Source organism: Neopelma chrysocephalum, unplaced genomic scaffold (assembly GCF_003984885.1).
Source record: "Neopelma chrysocephalum unplaced genomic scaffold, ASM398488v2 Primary Assembly neopelma1_129, whole genome shotgun sequence".
In the NCBI taxonomy this organism is placed as follows: Eukaryota; Metazoa; Chordata; class Aves; order Passeriformes; family Pipridae; genus Neopelma; species Neopelma chrysocephalum.
In genome coordinates, this window is record NW_020897791.1 from 2,066,349 (window position 1) to 2,089,945 (window position 23,597).

The 23,597-nt window shown below is 40.6% G+C and overlaps 1 long non-coding RNA gene across 2 annotated transcripts; it reads left to right on the forward strand.

The window, feature by feature from the left end:
* Positions 1-440: 440 nt before the first annotated feature.
* LOC113974980 lies at positions 441-16,268 on the forward strand. Of its 2 annotated transcripts, none has more exons than XR_003536720.1 (3): positions 441-583; positions 13,992-14,149; positions 16,027-16,268. It is a non-coding gene; the product is annotated as an uncharacterized LOC113974980 (long non-coding RNA). The 2 variants fall into 2 exon arrangements; XR_003536721.1 differs by having other exon boundaries at positions 13,992-14,117.
* The last annotated feature ends 7,329 nt before the right edge of the window (positions 16,269-23,597 follow it).

Here is a 23,597-nt window from a genome sequence, read left to right on the forward strand (position 1 = left end):
CTTAAGATGCACAAGTTTTGTTGTGCTCCCTTCAGCACTGCAGTGCCAGACTGGTGTGTGTGCTGTGCTATCACCTTTTTGCTACAATTAGTGACTAAAACATTTATATATAAATATTTATATATAAGGAAATATACAATATAAAATTGTACCTTCAGGCCACGTAGAATTTGTACGGTTTTGGGGCTTCACATGCAGTGCTGAAGGGAAAATCCAAAATGTAAGACAGTCCAACTTCAGAAAGGTATTGAAGTGGTTCTGTTCATTCAGAAACCAGTCTGAACTGGTTATTCAGGTTATTTAGGCACATGGTGGGATTCCTGGGGTTGTCCTGTGCAGGGCAAGGAGCTGGACTTGGATGATCCTTGTGGGTGCCTTCCAACTCAGGATATTCTACATCTCTATGACTCTATGGTTCCATTGATTGTTAAGGAATTGTAATAAGGAGCAAGGAGCCAATCGATTGCTCAAGTGTAAACACTGTGCTCCTCATTCAAGGTCTAATAATTTCCCCAATCAAAAAGCTCTCCTGTCTATAAATTATCCCACCGTCTCTCACTGAAGAAAACAGACCCTTTCAAAAGTAAGTAAAAGAGTATTCATTATGAATAGTCTGTATGTGTGAAATATTGCAGCAGAGGTATAATTACACTGCCTTTTTTAGATCTATTACATTATTATATCATCCCAGAGGTGTTCATATACCATAGTGATGAGTGTGGGACTATTTCGGTGTATTTTGAGATAGGTAATAATATATTTGTATTGCAATTTTCATGCTGAAGGAGTCCCATGAGCTCATGTAATAATATATCCCAGCTCCTGCCTGGGTACTGGTATTTTTGGTGCAGATGGGAGAGTGAAAATGAATCAATCCATTATCACTGCTGGATTTTGTCAAATAAACCAGCCTGACATTGTCAAACAACAACTCATCAAAATAAGAATTCCTTTCTTTTGGACACTTTGGGAAGGCAGAGTGTTCAAGGACCTTCATACTCCTAAAGACATGGAACAGATTGGAAAGTGAGACTCTAATAATCAAAAATGATCCCAGATACTACATGACTCTATCCTCAGGATCATGGAACAGAAGAAGGGCAGAGTCTGTCTGTAAGAGGTGCACAGGGGAGCAAATCTTGTGTTCAGTGCATGAAACTTGATGAGCTTGGAAAAGAAAAGGATTCAGGGAGAGAAACAAATCCAGGCATCATTCTTGACACTGCCTGGAGAAACAGTATGGAGAAAAGATGTTAATTCTCCAAGCAAGTGGGAGTAGTAACAGTAGGAACAAAAAATACTTCAGGACTTGTGGATCAAGGAAATAATAAAGGCGTGAAGATCTTCAGTGCATCATATCATAATATTCATAAGAAATTCAATTTTCTCAGATAAAATCATCAGCAATTGAACTTGATCATTCTGGACTGATCTAAGCTGTTCCCAGTGTGCAGCTTGAATACACATATTTTATTTTAAAGCATAAGGCTCAGGGTACTTAATGCCAGTGGATTGCAGTGAATAAAATTGTCCCATAGGACCACAGAACTTATCCTGAAAGGGACAGGAATGCAATGAATGAGAGAGAGATATGAAGAGAGGAGGCTGTTGGAGAGCTTTGCAGAGGAGGTGACAGCTGATCAGACTTAGGCTGTCCACATGCATTTGACCAGAAGAATTTGGGCAGGATTTAATTGTAAAGTCAACATGGGTATAGAAAAGAAGAACAGTGGAATCCACTCTTCAGCTTTTGAGCATGAGGTGCTGGGGTTTCAGTTGTGGATTCAAAATCAGGACAGTTTTTAAGCAAAGAGGAATTGTATAAGCCTCTGTTGGAAGTGGAGATGAGAACTGGATTCAAACCTAACAGGGCAATGTCTGGTTGATATTAGGGGGGATTAGAGCAGAACCTGGCAAAATACAGGCAATTCAACAATTCTATTCCATTTGTGCAGCAAGGGGCTTTACAGTGCTGCACCATCATGTACCATTAATGCCAACCTCTCTGGCTATTGGTGTTCTAAACAGTTCAGAATTATTTCATGTGATTTAAACAAGATTGCAACAAAGGTCAAATCTGTCAGGGAAGAAATTTTCAAAATAGGTGTAGCCACTTCTTCTCAATTGCAGCTTTGGCTGATGACAATATTTGATTGAATAAAAGTCCTGTGCATTATAATTTTCTTCTCAAGAGAGTTAAAACTTGCTATTTTTTATTCATTTTTCTAAATTAAGTAAATTAAAAATAGAGAGGAAAGACAATAACTTCAAATACCAATAGGCTTTTCAAAGACTGATATTGACAGAAGCAGAATATTGCATTTTAATGAAGACACATCAGGCCATTTTTGTTTTCAAAAAAAAAGGATTAAAAATATAGCAACACAATATACATGCACAAAACTTCATAATTGCATATGAAAATTAAATTAAGGGGCAAGACTTTCAATTCATGCAAGTTGATTTATCTCTACTGACTTTAGTTAACTTTGCAGGTTCATACCATTTCTATTAGCACCTTCCTCAGAGCATCACTGAGATTAAACCCAACAACAATAACAACTAAAAATCCTCTGTAAGCAAACAGGTCCTGCTCAAACCATGTCAGTGATGAGATCTGAGCTGACTTCTCAGGATTTTGAGCACTGAAAACCTTCAATTGAGACTGCAAAACCTCTGTGAGCAACTTGTTCCTCTGCTTGATGGTCCTCACTGTGGAAAAAAAAAGGATTCTTCTTATATCCACGTCATTTTTTCTTTTAATGCTGGAGCACTTGGATTTGAATTATAATAATGTTTCAAACAAGCAACCACAGCTCAACAAGTTTCTGAATGTCAATTGAGCCTGGATAGCTGATAAATCACACTCCTTGCTCCCTGTAAAGAGTGTCATGACTCACTGTGTTTGATTCTCTCTCACTGGGGTTCAAACTAAGGTGCTTTATTTCAGATTTCCTGGGTGCTGAGAACATGCATGTGGTCAGTGCCCGCACTGAGCTGACAACTGCTGACTGTTTAAACCCTCAGAACTGGACTGTATCTGGGTCAAACAAAATTATGCATGAATGACTTGTACATTGAGGGTTTGTGGGGACAAGAAAGTTTCCTGGATCATATTTGCAAAAGAACATCCACCTAGTTCCCACTGTCTCCTCCCAGTACTTGCTCTCCTTGGGAATATTTATCACAGGAAAAGGAGTGCGGTTTTTTTTCTGGATTTGTCAATAAAAATTTTTGAAAGAGAGAGAAGGATTATGACAAATAAACACTAGACTATCTTAATCTCTTATAAGTTCATTGATTTTCTTGTTAAGCCTGCTTACATTGGAGACATCACATCGGTATCCCAAATTTGACAGAGCACTTAAGCATCCTCTTGCATTTTTGTTCAAGTCATACATCTTGTAAAAGCAAATGCTTAAATCCCTCAAAAACCATGATTGGAAGAGCAAAAGCCCTGTGTTATTTCTTTGCAAAGAGATATATTTTATCTGGGATAGTCCATACTGGCTTTTAAACTGGGAAACATAGCATGAGTTTTTGTGGTGAGAAAATACACGCATACACACACTATGTATTATTATTTATTTACGGCAATTTAAAAACTTTAGAGCTCACAAGCCAACATAGAAATTATTTAAAGAAATAGGAGGTTACTGAAACAACAATATGAGAGTTATATATATATATATACACATATATATATATATAAAATTCAGTATAATAAGCTTTTAATTTTGCACTCTGAAGTGTAAATTTTTTACTCAAGAAGATTTGTAATAACAAAAATTCAAAAGCAGTGGCAAGAAAAATATCACTTGATATTTTGGATATTTTCCACTTTCAGAACCCAGAGGCAAGTCCATGCTATTTTCAGGCAAGAAGAAAATTCAGCATTTAGACTGTTTGCCTGGTTACTGCCTGCTCTGCACTGAGAAAATGGTCATGCCATCAGGCAGGCTGGGGACGAGTGTGACTTCATGGCCTGATCCAGTATGGAAAATCCCGTGTTCCAGACATTTGAACATTACATTTGATGTTACAATACCTCTTCCTTGAAGCTCAGGAATTAGGAAGCGCATCAGAAGCTGAAAGATATTAAAAGAAAGTTAAGCCAGGGGGAAATTTAAATGATTTAATCAATATCTTTGAGAGTGAAATGTTGTCAGCACAATTCTGATAGGGAGGAAGAGCTGACAGAGGCCCCGCATCCTCTCTGTTCTCATCTACAGATAATTTTTTTACTGGAGGGGAAGAAAGCAGCACTTGCACCCTCCTCTCCCTCTCTAAAAGCCTGTTTGTAAGGCAGGGACACAGATTTAGGATTAAACTGACCTTTCCCTTTGTCTCATGCTCTGAAATTGCAACAAGTGGACCTCAAGATGCCTGTTAGACACAGGGCTCTGCCTCTGCTCCCCCATCTAATTCTGATTTCTCTGCTCCTGCAGGATGTGCTGTCTCTGAAAAATAAAGCAGGTCCAGAGGGTGTTTAAACACAGGATGATACATCCAAACACTTGCAGTTTTTGCAGAAAGCCAGAGGAGCTTATTTCAGCTTTGCAGTGCTGGGTTAACGGTTGGACTTGATGATCTTAGAGGTCTTCTCCAACCTTAATGATTCTGGTTTTTCCTTAGAGAAGGTTAAGGCTGTGCTCTCACTCCTCAGTCTCTCACTGTCTTGATTTCACTGCAACTATGCAGATTTCAATCAGCTTAAATACTGCTCCCTTGGAAACAGCTTTCCCATATATACCCTGGTGTGGCTCCTGCTACTGGTAACTTGCTCTTGGAGCTTTGCATTCATTGAAATATAGTCTTTGGGGGTGGGCAAATATGATTATGTTCCTCTGTCCAGGCTTCTGTCTCACAACACCATCATCAAAGACTTTTCTGCTTAATTTTTAATTTTTCCTATGTCCCTATTTTGTGTATTTTGTGTGTGTTTGGGACTTCTGGGAATGTTAATAATTCCCACTGGCTATATCCACATAGAAAAAATCCCTCCTATTTCCTTACCAGGAACCAAAAAGACTTTGAAAGAGGCAGGACATGGTCACAGAAATAGTCTTCCACATGTTCATGACCACTCCCATGTCCCCCAAATCCTCTTTCATCGCTGCAACAATCCAGGAAATGCCCTGTGAGGTGGTAAGTTCTGAAGGTTAAAAAGAGAGAAAGGACTGAAATGACAGAAGCAGAAATGCTGCCTCAGTGTCAGCCTGAGATTTAGGCCAGCAAGCAAAGCAGAATGGGAGATTTTGTTCTAATTTTCTAGAAAACAAACAAGAAGAAGTCATAGAATTGTAGAATCGTAGAATGGTTTAGGTTAGAAGAGACCATTAAAGATAGAATCATAGAATTACAGAATAATTTAGGTTGGACAATACCCTTAAGATCATTGTGTCCAACCATAAATCCAGCACTGTCCAGTGCACCACTGAACCATGTTCCTGTGTGCCACATATACATGTACGGATCCACCACTGCACTGGGCAGTGCTTAATTAAAATTAATTAAAGTGCCTTTCAGTGAAGAAAACTTTCCTAATATCCAGTCTAAACCTCCCTGGTACAGCTTAAATCCACCTCCTTTTGTCCTACTACTTGTTACCTGGGAGGAGAGACCAATCCCCACCTGGCTACAACCTCCTTTCAGGAGGTTTTAGAGGTCAATAAGATCTCCCCTGAGCCTCCTTTTCTCCAGACTGAGCACCCCCAGATCCCTCAGCTGCTCCTTGTAATACTGTTTCTCTAAAGCCTTTACCAGATTCAAAGCTCTTTTTTGGACATGAAGACCATCTAGTCCAACCCCCCCACCATGGGCAGGGACATCTTCTACTAGACCAGGTTGCTCAGAGCCCTGTCCAACCTGGCCTTGAACACTTCCAGGGATAGGGCTTCCACAACATCTCTGGGCAACCTGTTTCAGTGTCTTATCAACCCTCATCAAAAAATAAATTTCTTTTTTGTGTCCAATCTTGACTTGCCTTCTTTCAGCTTAAAACCGTTTCCTCTTGTCCTGTCACTACAGAATTTGGTAAAAAGTCCTCCAAGCAGAGATCAAGTTTATTGTATCTTTAACTCAACTAAAATAACTCATTATTACCAGCTCTGCAACACAGAAGAATCTCCCTGCTCCTTCCCAGAGAAGCTGCAGTCCAGTGGTGCTGCATGTTATTGAATGTGTTGTAATTAAAGACACTCAAACAAACACAGCCAGGAGAAACAAGAAATATTATTATTATTATTATCTCAGCTTCACATTCAGGAAATTAAGCCCCACCACAGAGAAGGACATTTCTCTGAAGTCATGGACACATTCCTTGAGTGGGCCAGAGACAATCCCTCCCTTGAGGACGGGTCTGATGTCTTCATAGCCAGGCTCAATTTCCCATCCACTGAGAGCTCCATGTTGAACATTTCCTACTTTTCTGATTTTCACAATATTCTCATTTTCCCTGACTACCAGATCTGCACTGATCTGTCTGACACTCCTGTCTTTTGTTAAGCTTGCCTTTCCCTTACTCTGACTCAGCTCTGGATTTGAATCACTGATTATCCGTGAATACCTTTAAGGAAGAGGTATCTGGTGTTTTTGTGTTCCTGCCAAGAACCAGCCTGGGGGTTTGGACAGTGAGAGAAAATAGTCAAGGAAAATACCCAAAAGTAGCCTTCACATGCAGGAAAAAAGCCACTGCTTAAATCAGAACTTTAGACTGGGAGATGTAATCTATTTAAACCCTGACTTTCTGGTGGCTAAAAGAATGAAAAAGAAAGCACTTTCATCAAAGTTTTGTGTCCTTGTCATTTCCAGTCAAACTCCACATTGCTTTCTAAAGAGATCATAAATGACAAAAAGGTTTGAATTGGGCCTTGGATTCAAAATTGCCTGTAATGTTACATGTATAAAGCATGTAATGAAATTCTGTGCACACCAAGAGTGTACAGAAATGTCGTCATATTCCACACAACAGTTTTGGGACAAATAACCTAAATTGGCTTATAAGGCCAATTAATGTAATCTGAGAGTTAAAAAAAAAATAAAAGGAAGAATGAGATTGAAAAGGAAAGAAAGAAACAGGTCAAGTCCAAAAGAAAATAATTTGAAAGGAAGTACAGAAAAGCAGATCCAGCACCCCTATTTCTGTAGCTACACAGTTTAGAGATGCAAAAAAAGGAATGAGGCCCCATCCACTTTTTAGTGTTTTCTAAAAGTTATGGCTTAACGTTTTTCTTTCCTGGCACTGTGTGCAGTTTTCAAGGCTGTAAGGGAAGCTGGTATTACAGGCAGAGAGATAAGAAAAATATTAGTAATAACACTCCATAAACTCTCTGTAAAATGTTTCAAAAAGCAAGGCAGGTATCTAAAGAGCAAATATAGACAGAAACTTAGGGGCATGAATTTATAGAACCTCTCCATCCTCCACGGAGAAGTGAGGAGCCTGTTCACCCCAAGAGTGGATGATAAAATCCAGGGAGTTTTTCAGTTCCCTCCCTCCCACACACAATATTCTTAGTAACCCATGAGAAGAAAAATCAAGTGTGCAGGTTAAAATGGAGCTGTTGCAGTGACATACAAGGCTCCCCAGTCTTAAATTAATGGGGAACTATCTCTAAATGTTGTCTCGGACTTTGTTTTGGACTCAACAGTCCTGAGCACTTTTCATACACCTGAATCAAGATTGAGGAGTAATTCCATTCTCACATGGGTGTGACAGTCTGAAGGGTCTGTCCTTCTCTGCTCGAGCTTCCATCCCTGACGTGGTCCTGGAGTAGTCAAGGGACAGAAAGTGTCCCAGCGTTGGAGTAATACCAGGAATTCTGAGGAAGACTGAGGATATACCCAATCTAATCTCCAGGCAGACTTAACTGCTGACTTTTAGAAAGTGAGTATAAGCAGAGGGCACACATGGAGAGATCCTTCCTTAGCAAAATTTCCCAGTCCTTTGCAATAATTTTAACAAATTTCAGAGTCTACTTTTTAATCCAAACAGTTATCTTAGTAAATAATTACTTATTTTGGTGCCTTTTTCCTTCATACACAACTGTAGCTCAAACTGAGAGGTCAGATAATCTCTGCTTTCCTTGGATTCATGAAAATTTTCACAGGAAAGGAGAAGTTTGATATGTGGCATCTGGTCCAGCACAGAGTGGTCATTATTTCACTTGCCATCACAAACAGCCATTAAGTATTTCCTTGCTCCAAAGAAATTCAGAGATCACTTAGGGGCACCACAATCTGGACATTTTCTTGGTGTACTAGAGAAGGTTAAATATCTCCGTTTCATTTTTTTAAACATTATTCTACAGAGATTTATCCATGCATTCATATTTCAATTAATTATCTTAACACAGTCAAAGGTTAATGCTAATAAAAGCTAACAGGTTTTAGTTAAATTAAGCTGAATTAAGCTTGTATCTAGGGCTACCAGCTTAGTCTCTCTTCAATATCAAAATTTAAGCCAGAACAATCCTCAGGTGTTAAGTATTTTGGAATAAGAGGCAAATTAACTGTTTTTTGCAAGGTGAGTGGGTGTTAGAATTTATATCATCATTTATGTCTCTGACCTATTTAACCAGTTCAAGTTGTAATAAAACACATTTCTGTCCTACAACGAAAAATGGAATAAGAGATGGTGGTAAGCCTTGGAAGAAAGAAGGGCGTGCAATGGATAGATGATGGAAAGAAAAAAACGGGAGAAAAATGGAAAAGATGGAGTTTGCCTTGTTTTTGCACAATGTGATCTTTCTCCCTTTCCTGGTTGATCATGGCTAGTTCCTCTCTCAATTTGCATGGTGTACACATTCCATTGCCCACTGCTTGTCTGCATTAAAGTCTGATTTTCCCTCAGTATTTTCATTAAATCATTAATCATCAGCTCCTTCAAGTGCTCAGGACATAGAATCCTGTGTTGGTTTGGCACTGGAATTAAAGAAATGGATGAAAATTCAAATAATCTTGATTTCCAAAACATTTTGGTCTGCTCTGGGAACACCTTCAAGATTAGACACCTAAGGAAAGGCTGATTTCTGTGGATAAGACTGTTCATGAATTTGGAGTGTTAACCTTATCTGGCTGCCAAGTATCCAGCAAGTTTCTCTCTCATTTGAACTCTTCAACAGGACAGAGGGAGGAAATAAATGAAGAAACTTGTTAGTCAAGATAACAAGAGGGAGATCCCTCACCAGTTACTGTCATGGGCAAAGCAGTCTGACCTTGGAAAAGATTCATTTATTGCCGATTAAAAGTAGAGTAGAGAAAAACTAAAGCCACCTTCATCTCATTTCCACTGCTTCCCAGGGTCAACTTGACTCCTTCATTCCAGACTCTTTATTTCCTGACTCGTGGTGACTCGGGAGATGTGGTCAGTTCATGTCTGCTGTTCTTTCCTCTTCATGCTCTTCCCCTGCTCCTGTGTGGGGTCCCTCCCATGGGATATAGTCCTCCATGAACTTCTTCAACTCTGGTCCTTCCCACAAGCTACAGTTCCTCAAGAACTATCCCAGTGTGGGTAATCTCCACAGGGTACAATCCTTCTGGAACAAACTGCCCATGGTGTCGCAGGTGCTGCCATAAATCCTGCTTCCACATGGGCTCCTCTCAATGAGATGCTGACAGGAGCCTATTCCTTTGTGTGCTCTCCATGGACTGCAACTTCCACCAGGGCACATCCACCTCCATGGGGTGCCCAAGGATTGCAGAGCAGATATTTCCTCCACCATGGTTCTCCATGGGCTGTAGGGGGACAACCTGCATCGGGATGGTCTTCAATATTGGGGAGTCTCCCATCTGGTCCCTGGAGCACTCCCTCCCTCTCTTTCTTCTGATTTTTATCTGAGCATCTCAGTGAAGCTGAGGCAAGCACAGAGAATGGTAGATGAAATGATAAAGGGAATGAAGCCTTACAGAGACAGATGCCTTAAAAACAGAAACCATAAAGCCTGGGATCCTTCACTTTATAAAGGACAAGGCAGATAAGGGAAATGATTCAACATTACAACCCCATGAAAATGGTGGATAAGCTGAATGTAACAAATCCCACAACGTTAGAGCTGGGGACACTCAATAAAACAAGGTAAACTAGGTAAAACAAAGTACTTTTTTGTACAATGGATAGTGAAATTCTGTAGTTTGTTGCCACAGAATAGAGGCAGACAGGATTAGAAGTTCAAACTGAAATTAAATAAATTGATGGACAGCAGGTCCATAAATAGATACTAAAAAGATTAGGCAGACCCTCCAGCATCCTTAATACATCATGTTCAGAGAATTCAAGGGGAATGAATGACAAAAAGTAGCCAGACATGTTTGCTTTTCCTAAATATCATTTTGTATTGCCCCGTCACAGAGAATATGGGATTAGACAGAATATTGATATGAGCCACGAGATGCTCTTGGGTGCATCTGCGTTGGCACTGCATCACTCAAGCACCTGGCACTATACCTCTCAGTCAAAAAATATAGGTTGAAGCATATTTTAAGCAAGCCCTGAGTGCTAAAAGGTCAGAAATTTAAAAAAAAAAATTTGGGAATGTAGCTTGAGGCAGGAAGGTATAATCACAGGAGACCAGGAGTATTTTAAGTTGTGATAGGAAAATGGAAAGAATCGCTACCTGATGTTTATCTCTTTGAGCCTAGAAGAAATAATCTGACCAGAAAAAAAGGAAAAGGGAAACTGATGTAGCCAGAAAAACAAGGGGTTTTTTTCTAGATGAGGAAGCAATGGTTTGTCAGCACTAGAGAGAGGAGGACAGCATTGCTCCCCAAGCCAGTTCCAATCTAGAGCATCCATGCAGAGCAGGGAAGTCTGGACAGACACCCACATAGCATTTAAGTTTCTGCTATTAAGTTGTTTCTCTCTAGCAGACTAATTAATGTTTTAATTAAAGCCAGTTCAAACAGACCCTGACAATGTTAGGGCTTCTAAACTGCAGTTTTTCAACTGGTGAAGAGGTAGTCTTAAAAATATAGGGAAAACCAAAAAGAAAGCCAAGGTAATGTAGAGCAGAGCTGCGAAGGGAAGTCACATCCCTGACACAACTCCACTGCTAGAAACACTTGTCCATGTCCACTTTCTCCGTAGTTACCCTGTTTTTTCCGGATCTGGGAACAGTAAGAGTATGGGAATTGTCTTTTTTTTTTTTTGCAATCCCAAGCTTTTCTTTCCTCACTTTCACCTAAGCTTTTTAAATGTAAAATGAAATAAAATAAAAAAGCACAAACAAACAAATCCCCCCAAAAACCCCCAAAACAAAACAAACCAACCAAACAAACAAAAAGTTTCTGTCACAAGTGATAATCTCATTTTCACATGGACTATGTATATCAGCATTATATGCAAACACATAAAGTATCTGGCAACTGTATCCAAAAGTTTGGACGTTATGACAACTGCGCACCTTTATAACTTTGTGTGTAAAGCCCAAAATATCTCTTCCCTAAATTAGGCAATGTGTGCCTGTCAGAATTCTTGATGTCATGGGCTATGCAGGTCTAATTCCAGAATGAGTTCTTAGTAAAAGCTCTTTGAATACAGTGTTTTAGGCTGATCAAGAAGTCCACTTTGCCCAACAGGCAGTGCTTTTAAGCAAAGGTATAAATTTCTAATATACAGAATTCTAAAATAATTTCAGTGGCACTGACTTCTGGACATGACTGAACCAATCCTCTACTGAAAGCCTGGTTAAGTTCATACATCAGATCACTCAGGGCCTCGTGAGCTCAGTTTTGAAAATCTCCAAGGAAAATGGCATCCCAGCCTTCTGGGCCCCTGTTCTAACACTTGACTATGTATTTTGTGCAGAATTTTTCCCTTATATCGAACAGAAATTTATCCTGTGACCACTTGTGTTCATTATCTCCAGTTCTTTCTCAGTACAGCCCTGAGAAGTCTGGGTCCATCCTCTGTCTTAGAATCACAGAATGGTTTGGGTTGGAAAAGACCTTTAAGTTCATCTGGTTCTGACCCCCTGCCATGGGCAGGGCCACCTTCCACTAGACCAGATTGCTCCAGGTCCTTTCCAGCCTGGCCTTGAACACTTCCAGGGATGGGGCAGCCACGGCTTCTATGGGCAACCTGTTTCTTAATACTTCCTAATATTATATTATTAATTCCTAATTTCCTAATATTATAGTACAAATATGTCCAAGGGGGTAGCAGCACATAAAACTGAAACCCTGGAGGCCTTGCTTTCAATCTGGTGTTGTAACTGCTCAGTCCAGTGCCCTTTTATTTACCAGTTCAACTAAATAAATTCACTTAGGAGCAAATCCATTCCTGTTCTCCTCCTCCAAGCACAGCTCAGCTCAATCCTTTGAGTCCAAGTAGAACAGATGTTTCCAAGCGTGAATGAACAGAAACCATTGCATGTCAGGAGCATGAATTCCCTGAACTTCAGCCTCAAACAGAGGTGAGGAAAATGTGTGTCAAAGTGAGAATGAGCCTGGACATACACTGCATACTCCAGCACATTTTTTTCCACTTTTCTTGTTTGTTTTTTTTGTTTCTTTGTTTATTTCTTAGCAGTTGCGGGAACATGAAAGTAAATTGCTGTGTTTGTTCAAATGGTACAGAATCTAAAAGCAATTTGTGGTGACAAGGTCACAAGGGGCAAGTGGAGTCTTTTTATAACCCTGCAGAGAGCTGGGGAGTACATCTATATTGTATATACACAGAGAGAAATACAAAATATTTTACTGTTAATGATACAACCACAGAAAAAGAAATGGATTCAGCTCTACAGAGGGTAGTGTGTGAAATAATACTGAATTTTCTAGGCAACTTAACTATTTCCAGACTTTTTAAATGGGGGCAAAAGCAGAAGAGGAAGAACATGGATTCCTCCCTTCCAAGGGGGGTCTAGTTCGGATATTAGGAAAAATTTCTCCACCACCAAAAGCGTGGTCAGGCATTGGAAGAGGCTGCCCAGGGAAGTGGTGGAGTCACCATCCCTGGAGGGATTTAAAAGGTATGTAAATGTGGCACTTTGGGACATGGTTCAGTGGTGGACCTGGTAGTGTTGCATTAATGGTTGGTCTCATGATCTCAGAGGTCTTTTCCAACACTGGTGATTCCATGGTTCTGTAAGACCAGAACAAGAACAAGACACATGAGAAGGGTTTTATGCCTGATTGAATCATAAATTCTAACTCAAAGAAAAGAAATACAGAAGGACTAGACACAAACATTTTTAAGCTTTTTAATACTTAATTAAAAGATGCCAGATTTGAGTTTGGATGTTAATAATAACAATTTGCATACAAATTTATTTACTGTTAAAATAAAGTGGCTTAAAGTCTATTAAGATCTACAGGGTGGTTCATAATTATTTTTTAGCGATTTTTTGGGTCAGACACATGTTTAGTTAAAAATATATTGCACAAGCAGGATAAACTGCTGGAGCTGAACTGGGACAGAGGGGAAACCTGGAGGAATGACACTAAGATGGTACCTTAACTCTGAAATGTCCCCCTCACACAGCAGAAACCAGACTCCAATGAGTGTTTTCTTTAGCAAAGCACTCCACAGATTCCAGGTCAAAAATTGTTTTGCTTCAGGAAGATGAAACTCTCAGTAAATGCAACAGCTTTTGAACACATCGTGCCAATACATACAGGTATCATGAGCCTGAATTTTCCACTATTCCCCTTTCCTCAGGAGAACTGCTCCCCATGTAGTGACCATTAGCCCAATCATGGTTAACAATTAACAACTGAAATTCTGGTCTTCCCAATGGATGCTCATTAGTAGTTGCAGCTTGTCTCTGAGTTATTTATAAAGGTGATTCTAGACATAAACCAGACTCTTTGGAACCATGTTGATTGTGTTGTTAATTTGTCCTTCATATGTAAGTTGTATGGAAGATTGGGCTATATCTCAGGTTTTATTTTAAACCTACACCCTGTGAGCACAGTTGTGTCCAGAGCTGCGTCTAATTCTTCTGGTTTGTAGCAACATATGGTCCTAAACTATTCTCATCACCTTCTTCTAGAAATCTCTGCAGAGTCCAAACCCAGCTGAAAATTTATACTGAAATCCAACACAATCTGGATCACACCTTGTGATGAGAGATTAAATTCCTTTCACTGGATGGGAAAACTCCCCGCAGTGAAGGAAGGTGGCACAGGGGAAAGAAAACTAAAGAGACAAGTAAAAAATAGAATAGAAAAAAAACAAATCCCCAATTCTGTGATTGTGACATGCTGAGAATGAAGATCCCAAAACACCAGAGATGCTGGTTTTTATATATTCTGGAACAAATACCACAGTCATCTACATCCATCTATTAGGGGTAATAAAGCACAGAGATACACTTTGGGGTTCAGACACCCACTCTGGAGTGTGGGAAAGTGTTAATAGTAAGGCAGAGAGACCAGACATGTTCAGAAAAGTTTGGACCCCATCTGTGGTACAGAGAAGAGAACTTCAGTAGGTGTAAATCAGCAGAGCACGACTGAAACCTCCACCAGCTCCAAGTCTGCCCCAGTGATTCCATTTGTCATCCATTAGCACAAATTGGCAGATTTGAAGGCTTTGTTTTGAAGCTGTGTCATAAAGAGCAGGTAGTGATTTTATGTGATGCTTTGCAATTATTGACTAATTTGAGGTGCAAAAAGGCTTTTAGAGCAGAGATGAGCACCACTATTTCGCACACAGCTTTCCTAATTTCAAAGTTTGGAAAGGCACTAAGGCTTCAGCATATTGGAAGTTTATTTTTAAAAATGTCTCAGAGTAGATGATTCCTCCTCCTCAGAACAGGATGAATTAAATGAAGAACCTGCTGGGGATCCATCATTAGAATGTCTTACAGGGAACAGTCAGTGCAGTACGTCATTGATCCCTAATGCTGCAATATTTGCATTCTCAAAATGTTCTAACGCAGGGTGAGAAAGCTTTCAGATATTGAGGAACTTGAGCACTTTGTTCACTGAAAGGAACATATAATGATGTCTATTAAATGAATTAAAATTTAGATATTTACTATCTATTCTTCTTCACTGGTCATAGACTAACAGATAAGAACAGTGCCTTTAAGATGAAGGAGGGCAGATTTAGACAAGATATTAGGAAGAAATCCTTTGTTGTGAAGGTGGTGGAGCACTGGAACAGGTTGCCAGAGAAGTTCTGGCTGCCCCATCCCTGGAATTGTTCAAGACCAGGTTGAATGGGGCTCTGAGCAACCTGGGATAGTGGAAGGTGTCTCTGCCCATGGCAGGAGGGTGGAACTGGATGGTCTTTAAGGTCCCTTCCAACCCAAACCATTCTGTGATTCTATGAATCTATAGAATTCTATGAATTCTATAAGAAATTATTAACAGGTAAGTTCACTAAAAATAGAGCAGCCCTTCTCTGGAACAGAAAGGTTGGGATTTTATTAGTTCCTATTTGTTAAGGTCCTGGCCTGTTCAGGAACTGAATCAACTCAATCCTATTTGGAAAACCTTAAAACCAAACAGAAATCATTTCTCAGAACTGGGTCCTGCTGTAAAGCTCAACTGTCCTGATACAGCAACCCTGCTGACACTTCACAGTTACTATTCAGTATCTTACATACCCTCTCTTTAGCAAATTTGTTGTCTCTTTGGGAGAATCCCAGCATCATAGATTTTGCCAATGCCAAGGTATCAAAGGATAGAGTTATGGGATCACAGAATGGTTTGGTTGGAACAGATCTTGCAGATCATGTCATTCCACCCCCTGCCATGGGCAGGGACACCTTCCACTACACCAGGTTGCTCAGAGCCCCATCCAACCTGGCCTTGAACACTTCCAGGGATGGGGCAGCCACAACTTCTTTGGGCAACCTGTTCTAGTACCTTATCACTCTCAACCTAAAAAATTCTTCTTCATCTCCAATATAATTCTACCCTCTTTCAGTTTACAGCTATTGTCCCCTGCTCTGCTGCCTAAGGCCTGGTAAAAAATCTCAGTCCTTCTCACAAGCCCTCACAATACAACTTCTTACAATACACTTCTTACCTACCAGGATTATGTACTCAAGAACATTTGGGTTTTGTGGTTTTCAGGTTGTCCAGCACACATGCGAAGAAGGAAAAGCAGTTTCTATAATCTTTTTCAAGACAGATTTCTCTCTCAAGACAGCAGATGGTCACTTCCCTCTGGTGCTGATACTGCTTTTGACTAATTTTTTCAGCTGTGCTCACACATACATTAAAAAGACACAAAATACAGACAAGTTGCTTGAAGATCAGAGATGCTGCCATGCTGCATCTGAAGCTGGATAAGTGTTATCAGCTTCACTCCAACCAGCTGACCCTCAATGCACAGTTAGATTGGATATTAGGAAAAATTTCCTTCTTGAAAGGGTGGCCAAGAATTGGAACAGGTTGCCCAGGGAAGTGCTCAAAAAATATACAGGTGTTGTGCTTAGGGACATAGCTTGGTGATGGACCTGGCAGTGCTGGGTTAATGTTTGGACTCAATGATCTTAAAGATCTTTTCCAATGTAAATTATTCTCTGATTCGATAATTTTAATTACTGGGATTTCTGAGCTGGGCTTTTTTGACAGAACTGGTCAGAGAGTGACTCCATGGGAAGTTACACAGGCAGGGTTGAAGGTGCAATAAATCCTTGGAGAGAAGGATGTTAAGAAGGATGGTGTTAAGAAACTGGTATGAAAGGAGGGATATAACCTTTTACCCAGGCTCAGCCAGGATAGTATCAGTCCTGGATCATAGTCTACCTTCCATTTTTGGTGCAGCAGCCGGGTAGCAACACTCACCGTTCACCATCTCCACATTGAACTGGACATCTCAGAGTGAAGGGGACATCTCAAGTTTTGGTGTCTCCACAACTCCTGTTCTATTCTAGGACAGCTGAAGTCCAACAGCCCATGAAAGCCACAGAAATCAACCCCCAGAGCTGTCAAACACGATGGAAAGTTTGATCTCACTGCTCTTAATAACTGTGCAAATTTCTACACCTGAATCTTGGTCTCTCTTCTCTAGCCCATGGAACAAAACAGGCCTGTTGAGAGTTCTAATCTGATCTATTTCATATATCTATTTTAAGATGAGATGAAACATGTCTTAGACTTCACTTGGTTGACTCACTCTCCATTCACTTTTAAGAAAGTTTTGGAAGGACATAGTTCAGATATAACCACCTACACTGGAAATATCTACATTTCAGTAAATGTCTCCTCCATCTGGTTATGAAATCAATAAGAACTAGTCACTATATAATGAAACCTCTTTCACAGGTATTATGACTTTTTTTTCAGTTCTGCCTCTATCACAGACCTGGATCAGGCAAACTAAGGGTATTCTTTCACAGGATTCACTTTTTCCCTGGCCTAGAGAAACAGAGCAATCTTTAGTCTGCACCCTCATCCTTCACACAACCTTTGTGTACCATTCATATGTCTGCAGTCTTATACCACCTTTTCTTTCAGTCACTTATTTTCCAGGTTGAAGATGCCTAATCTTCTCGATTATTCCTCAGATCCAAGTTGTTTCTGAGGTTTTATCATCTTGTTGCTCTACTCTGGACCTTTCCTTACACACAATTCTTTCTAAAATCATTGGTCTACTCCCTTTATTCTGGTTTTTGGAGACTTTTTTGAAGCATCTACTTGCCCGCAGCCCATGAGGTAATTTTACAGGGAGTAGAAAGTGGCAAAAAGCCAATCTACATCATGGATTTTGTCACACAAACAGAAATGTGGTTGGAGAGCATAATACATGGATTCATGTAACTGTACTTGCATTATTTCAGTAGCTTTGTTACCTTGTCAGATTATACCCAGTCAACACAGGCTCCCAGTCAGAGACAGGGATGATAAATTGGAGAGCCATTTCAGGAACAGTTTGTTTGTGAGTGTTTGTCCCTGAATATTCCCTTCCTGATGATCAGGTTAATGGCTTTGGGATGGAGGTTTTTGCTACAATAACAGGCGAATTTAAAGGAGGTATTTAATAAAAATAGATCCACGGCATCAAGCTTTCATCACTGATTCTTTACTAGGCACAGATTCTGGGATGACAGGCTCCAAAGCTGTTGAACTTCTTGCGTGAGAAAAGCAAAAGAGCAGATTAAGGTAAAAATATCAGGGTATGAGATCATTTACACATCCCTGATGTTTGTATGTGAAGAACCAGTGAAACTGGGGAGGACTTGTTGTGATTGAAAGAAGGATCAGCACATGCCCAGGAGAGGAGATCTTCATGGGAAATGACAAAAAGGGTACAGAGGGAGGCAGGCTATCCAATGACGTCTTTGGATCCAGGGATCAATGGGAATCAGAGCAGGTTCTCACTGACAGCTGAAATTACAAGTTCAGTTCATTACTCAGTGTGAGACCAGAGCTCTCAAACCAGCCTTCTCCCCACAGGCATCATGAAATGAGAAAGCCAAGAAGCTGCAGCTTCTCTGAAATTAGTGAGTTACATTTTAAAAGTTTTCCTGCCTTGCTGCAAACTTTGTGAACACAAACATTGGTGAGGAAAAAAAAAAGAAGAAGAGAAAAAAAAAGAAGTAGTACGTGATGTTTAATATGAAAACAAAGGGATGTGGCTTCCCACTGCATCCTCTCTCCCCTTTCAACCTTGTGCTCACCACTCCATCTCAGCACCAAACCTGTCTCACACGCCCTGCTAGAAGACAGAAAGCCACCCTGAGAGGTAGTTGACTCTGTTGGAAGATCTACAGACTCCCAGGAAACATAGTTCATTCTGCTGGAAGACAGATAACACTCCAGAGGAGGTAGTTACTGAGAAAAGATCGCACCACACATGAATCTGTGGCCTAAGGGTGTTTCCTGGCAGACTGAAGTGGGGAGAAACTTTATCCTGAGCCAGAATTGACAACGTGGACATTGTTCCCAGGTCAAAAAAAACAGATCAATGAACAGGCAGAGTTTTAGGACAAGTTGAACAGTGCAGAGCCAAAGAAAGAGAAGGACAGTGCAAGATATAGGATGTGGATTAGGGGGATATTTGGGATTTTTTTATATCTTCTTGTGTGCTGGCAGACCCAAGTGTTTCTGTAACTAAAGGCGCAACCAGTCACACACTGTGAAGGGTTGATCTGGCAAGCAAGGGGAAGGCAAAGACTTACCTACCTGGTTCCTCCTCACTGAATAGACCTTGTGTTGATTCCTACTCCATTCATTTCCACTCAGTAGCTTCCCAGAGATATTCCTGACTTAACCTCCCCTTAACCTGTGGGCATGGAGGAGAAGAGCAGTGGGGAGGGTGTTCTTAATGTCACACTTATAAATACACAACACTTTTCTGTCACAGTGAGCCTGAGAGGCTGACACTTTGGTTTTCCAGAGTTTTTAGCAGCCTGGTAAACTCAAAGGCAAATTCCAATTAGTTTCTGTTGTAGCAGAGATCTTGTGGAAGAAATCGCAAAGCCATCTGATTACAGAAAAGATCTTAAAGCATATTTGAGCTCCCAGCACTGGGCCTACTGATACATGTCCATGGGCTGGATCTGACACCCATTCCTGCTGGTGGCAAAGGAATGGTAGTTAAGGACACCTGCATCCAGTGCCAACTAGGTGATGTCCCAAAACCTTCTCATATGACAAGATTTTCCTACCCCAATACCTAAATTATTTCTACCCCCTTACACACATCCTACTCTCTCCTTTCTCTCAGCCTTGGTTTTTTAACCAATCCCTTCACAGTTCTGTTTTTCCCACTCATGTCTCTTCCTCCTTTTTCTAAGATCTGAGTGCCACCAAACTATTGGACAAGCCACTGGAAAAATAGTCCTTTCCGGTTTACTAGTAGGAATTATGTGAAAAGGGCACCAGAGACCTCATTGATTCATGAGGGGATTGTGGGGACTTACTGATTCAGTGGAAATGGAGCACCTGGCAGATTCCTTCTGCTCATAGGGAGCTAAGAAATTGTCTGAACATAATTAATTTTCAGTGGAATTTCAGGTAAAAGTTACATATCTGAAACCAGCAAGACTCCTGTCAAATTCCACATCCCTACAGAGATTGCAAGAACCCGTTAGTGGTGAAACAAAGTTTTATTTTTCTTTTAATGTTGAAAAAATAATGCATTTTCCTGTTACCTCCCTGATGAAAATTGTTATCATTTTCAGAGGTGAAAATCTGAAAAGGCAATCAAATAAGATGAAACTTTTCATCTTGAGGCAGAGACCTGGAGAAGGAAAACAGCAACCAAACAAAAACAAACCAACAAACCCCAAACAAAGCAAAACAAAATCCCAAAACATTCACACTAAACATAGAAAGCTTAAAAAGACACTAAGAATCTCAAATGCAGTGCATGTTGCAAAGTATTTAATTACTTTAATCATGTTTCCTATAAATTGATCCATTAGACTTCTCTCAAATGTGTGCAGCATACACTGTTTTCTCTAATTACCCTCCTCAATAAGTACTTAAAATGTATGAAGTTTTCAGTTACCCAAATTTATAAAGCAAAAATACAGTCCTTGTTTCTCAAAACTTTGGAAAAAAACACCCCAGTGGAATATATATGAGCTCTGACTGAGTTATGGAGTAACCTGGAACCAGCACAGAGATGTTTGAAGCAATCTGGCACTTTGTTCAGGATGTCTGTCAAATTCCTGGAGGAAAATATATTTATGGGAAAGGAAATCAGAAAACTTCCATTAGGAATTAAGTCTCTGGAATTAATATCACGGATCAGTAATGTATCTTTGGTTTCATTTACTTAGCAAGTAGTAACAGCTTCTATTTCATTCCATCACAGCAGGGTCATTAATAGCATCCTTTTAACTCTACTTAGATTCCTTTTTGTCTGTTGTGGCACCCCAGGGATTCCTGGTTACTTTCAAAACGATTTTGACTAATTGCATTAGGCCCCATGTTGGAATCTTAAATATACTGTAAATAGCTGGAGTTTTCATGTCAGAGCGTAACATACCACGGTTTTCAGACCTTATCTAAAGACACCTGGTTGTTGATGTTTCATTAATAACAGCAACTGCAGCAGTAATTCACTGATTCATCAGGATTTCAAGGGAGATGCCTGGTATCTGAGAGCTCTGCCCTCATCACTGGGCTGATGCCAACACTGTCAGTGAACATATTCCCATCCTCAAACTTCGATCCACGCCCTCCCTGGTGCTGCCAGTGCCCAGGCACAGAGGACGGGTGTGTGTAAAGAGCTTCCAACCCTCCTCACAACCCAGTTCAGCCTCTCACTGATGCACCCCACATGGGTCATCACAAGGTAGTTTTGCCATCCACCTCTTCCAGAAGAAAGTGTATCCATTTTATCCCAGAGTGAATCATAGAATCATTAAGGTTGAAAAAGACCATTAAACCATGTCCTCAAGTGCCATATCCATCCATTCTTTGAATACTTCCAGGGATGGTGACTCCAGCACTTTCCTGGACAGCTTGTTCCAATGCCTGACCACCCTTTCAATGATGAAACTTTCCGTAATATCTAATCTAAACCTCCCCTGGTGCAACTTGAGGCCATTTCCTCTCATCCTGTCACTTGTTACCTGGGAGAAGATCCTGACCCCCAACTGGCCCCAACCTTCTTTCAGGGAGTTGTAGAGAGCAATAAGGTCTGCCCTGAGCCTCTTTTTCTCCAGCCTGAGCCCCTCCAGCTCCCTCAGCTGCTCCTTATCAGACTTGTGCTCCAGCCCTTCCAATCCATTGGACTGGAGTTCTGGCAAGGCAACGAGATGAGCATGATCATCATGAGCTCGGGATGCCCAAATCCACACTGATATTTACTCTCAGATGGAAAAGGTTTTCTCAATTCTTTTCAGAATAGCAGAGAGGACAGTGGTTAGGCACTGGAACACTCTCCCCAGGGAAGTGGTCACAGCATCAATCCTGCCAGAGTTCAAGAAGCATCTGGATAATGCTTTCAGGCCCATGGTGTGATTCTTGGGGCTGTCCTGTCCAGGGCCAGGAGCTAGACTTTGATGTTCCTTGTGGGTCAATTCCAGCTCATGATATTCTGATTCTACAATTCTGTGAATCACTTTCTTTCTCCTTCTGTCCCGCATTTGTTTTGGAGTAGGTGCCCTAACAGCCACAACATCCTGAAACAGGTCATTGTTCCACAGCACAGTGTATGAGTTGGGTTTTCATCACAGCTATGTCACTCATGTTCTTCTGAAATGCATTGAAGAACAGTGATGGTCACCTTTATGAGCTGTGCATTGGAAAAGAAGTGATTAGCCCATGATTGGATCACTGGGGTACTTTCTGTGTTAATACAAATGCACACACCCCAAAAATAAAGTGCATTGCAATAGTTAAACCCCAGAGCACACACCAGATCTGCACATGCACAACACACCCGCATAGGACTCTGTCCTGAATCTTTCTTTCTCCTGAAACTCTATGAATGGGGAAAACTGCCAATGCAATTAAAACTTTGGCTCCTGTGTCCCTCTTGCTCCTTTTCCAAGGGGCAAACCGCTACCCTAATCAGAATTCTGCCTGCTCCCGCTATTGAAAACATAATTTCATAAACAAGTCTCCTTCCCAGGAGAAAGGAGAAAAGGCTGATGGGCTGCAGATATGTAAGGTCATCTCAATCAGCATTCCAGTGCATATGGGAAGCAGGGAGCTTTTCAATAAGTCAAGGACTTTGAAAACTGCTTTGCCATGCACAGGGAAGGGAGTAAGTGTTTGAAGCACAGATGCTTTGGCTATTCAGAACAAAATGAAAATCTTTCTGTAAAAGCATTCTAGCTAAGCTTAAAAGCCCATTTCAGAAAGTCCTACTGGTTAAACAAAAGTGGAAATTCCTGACTTTCTGATCCTCTGACTTGGTGCCATTTAAATCAATTGGAGAATATGGCTTTTATTTCAGAGAGTGATCAGCCTCAGTGGTGCTTAAGTTGGGACAAGGACTCATATTCATGATGGAAGGCTTTTTGTGTAGCTGCAAATCCTCCTTACTCATCATGCATGGTGTTATAAATTTCTTCTGAGTGGTTCTTTCATCACTCACAGGTTCCAATTCTGTCTAAGGGTATTCTTTATGTTCTATATATACATATACCTGTCACTCAGAGTTCAAGACCTGAAAGGCAGAGCTGTAATGCTTTAAGAAACAGAGGAATGCCTAATCCTGCAAAAACTGGGTGATATACCTTGGGATTTCAGTGTGTCCTGCACTTAATTCTGGCACTGTGCCCATGAAATGTGGAGTTTCTCAGTTCAAATAATAATGACTCTGGTATCACTAAGACTTCTTTCACTACAATGTTATTTAGGTCTTTATTCTAGTGCCAAATAGCCAGAGTTTCATTGCATTTAGAGGAAGATCCAACTTTATAAAATAATACTTTTTTTCTCATTAAGGACTTGAATTTCGTCTTGTTGCCACTGCCATAGGCAATCCAGTGGTCAGACTTTGGGCTTAGAGGCACAAAAGGGCCTGAAGTGATTGCAGAGATCACCCAGAACTTAGAGGGGAAGGTTGTCATCCCACTGCCTCAATTGGCTTTGGATGAAATTCCCCTTCACAAACTCACATCTCTGCAGAGATGCCCGTTATCTTCCCGGGATATGTGCTATATGGAGGAAAATGTTGTATTGCTTGAGGCCCCACAACATAAATAATGTTAGTAACTCCACAGAGCCTCAGG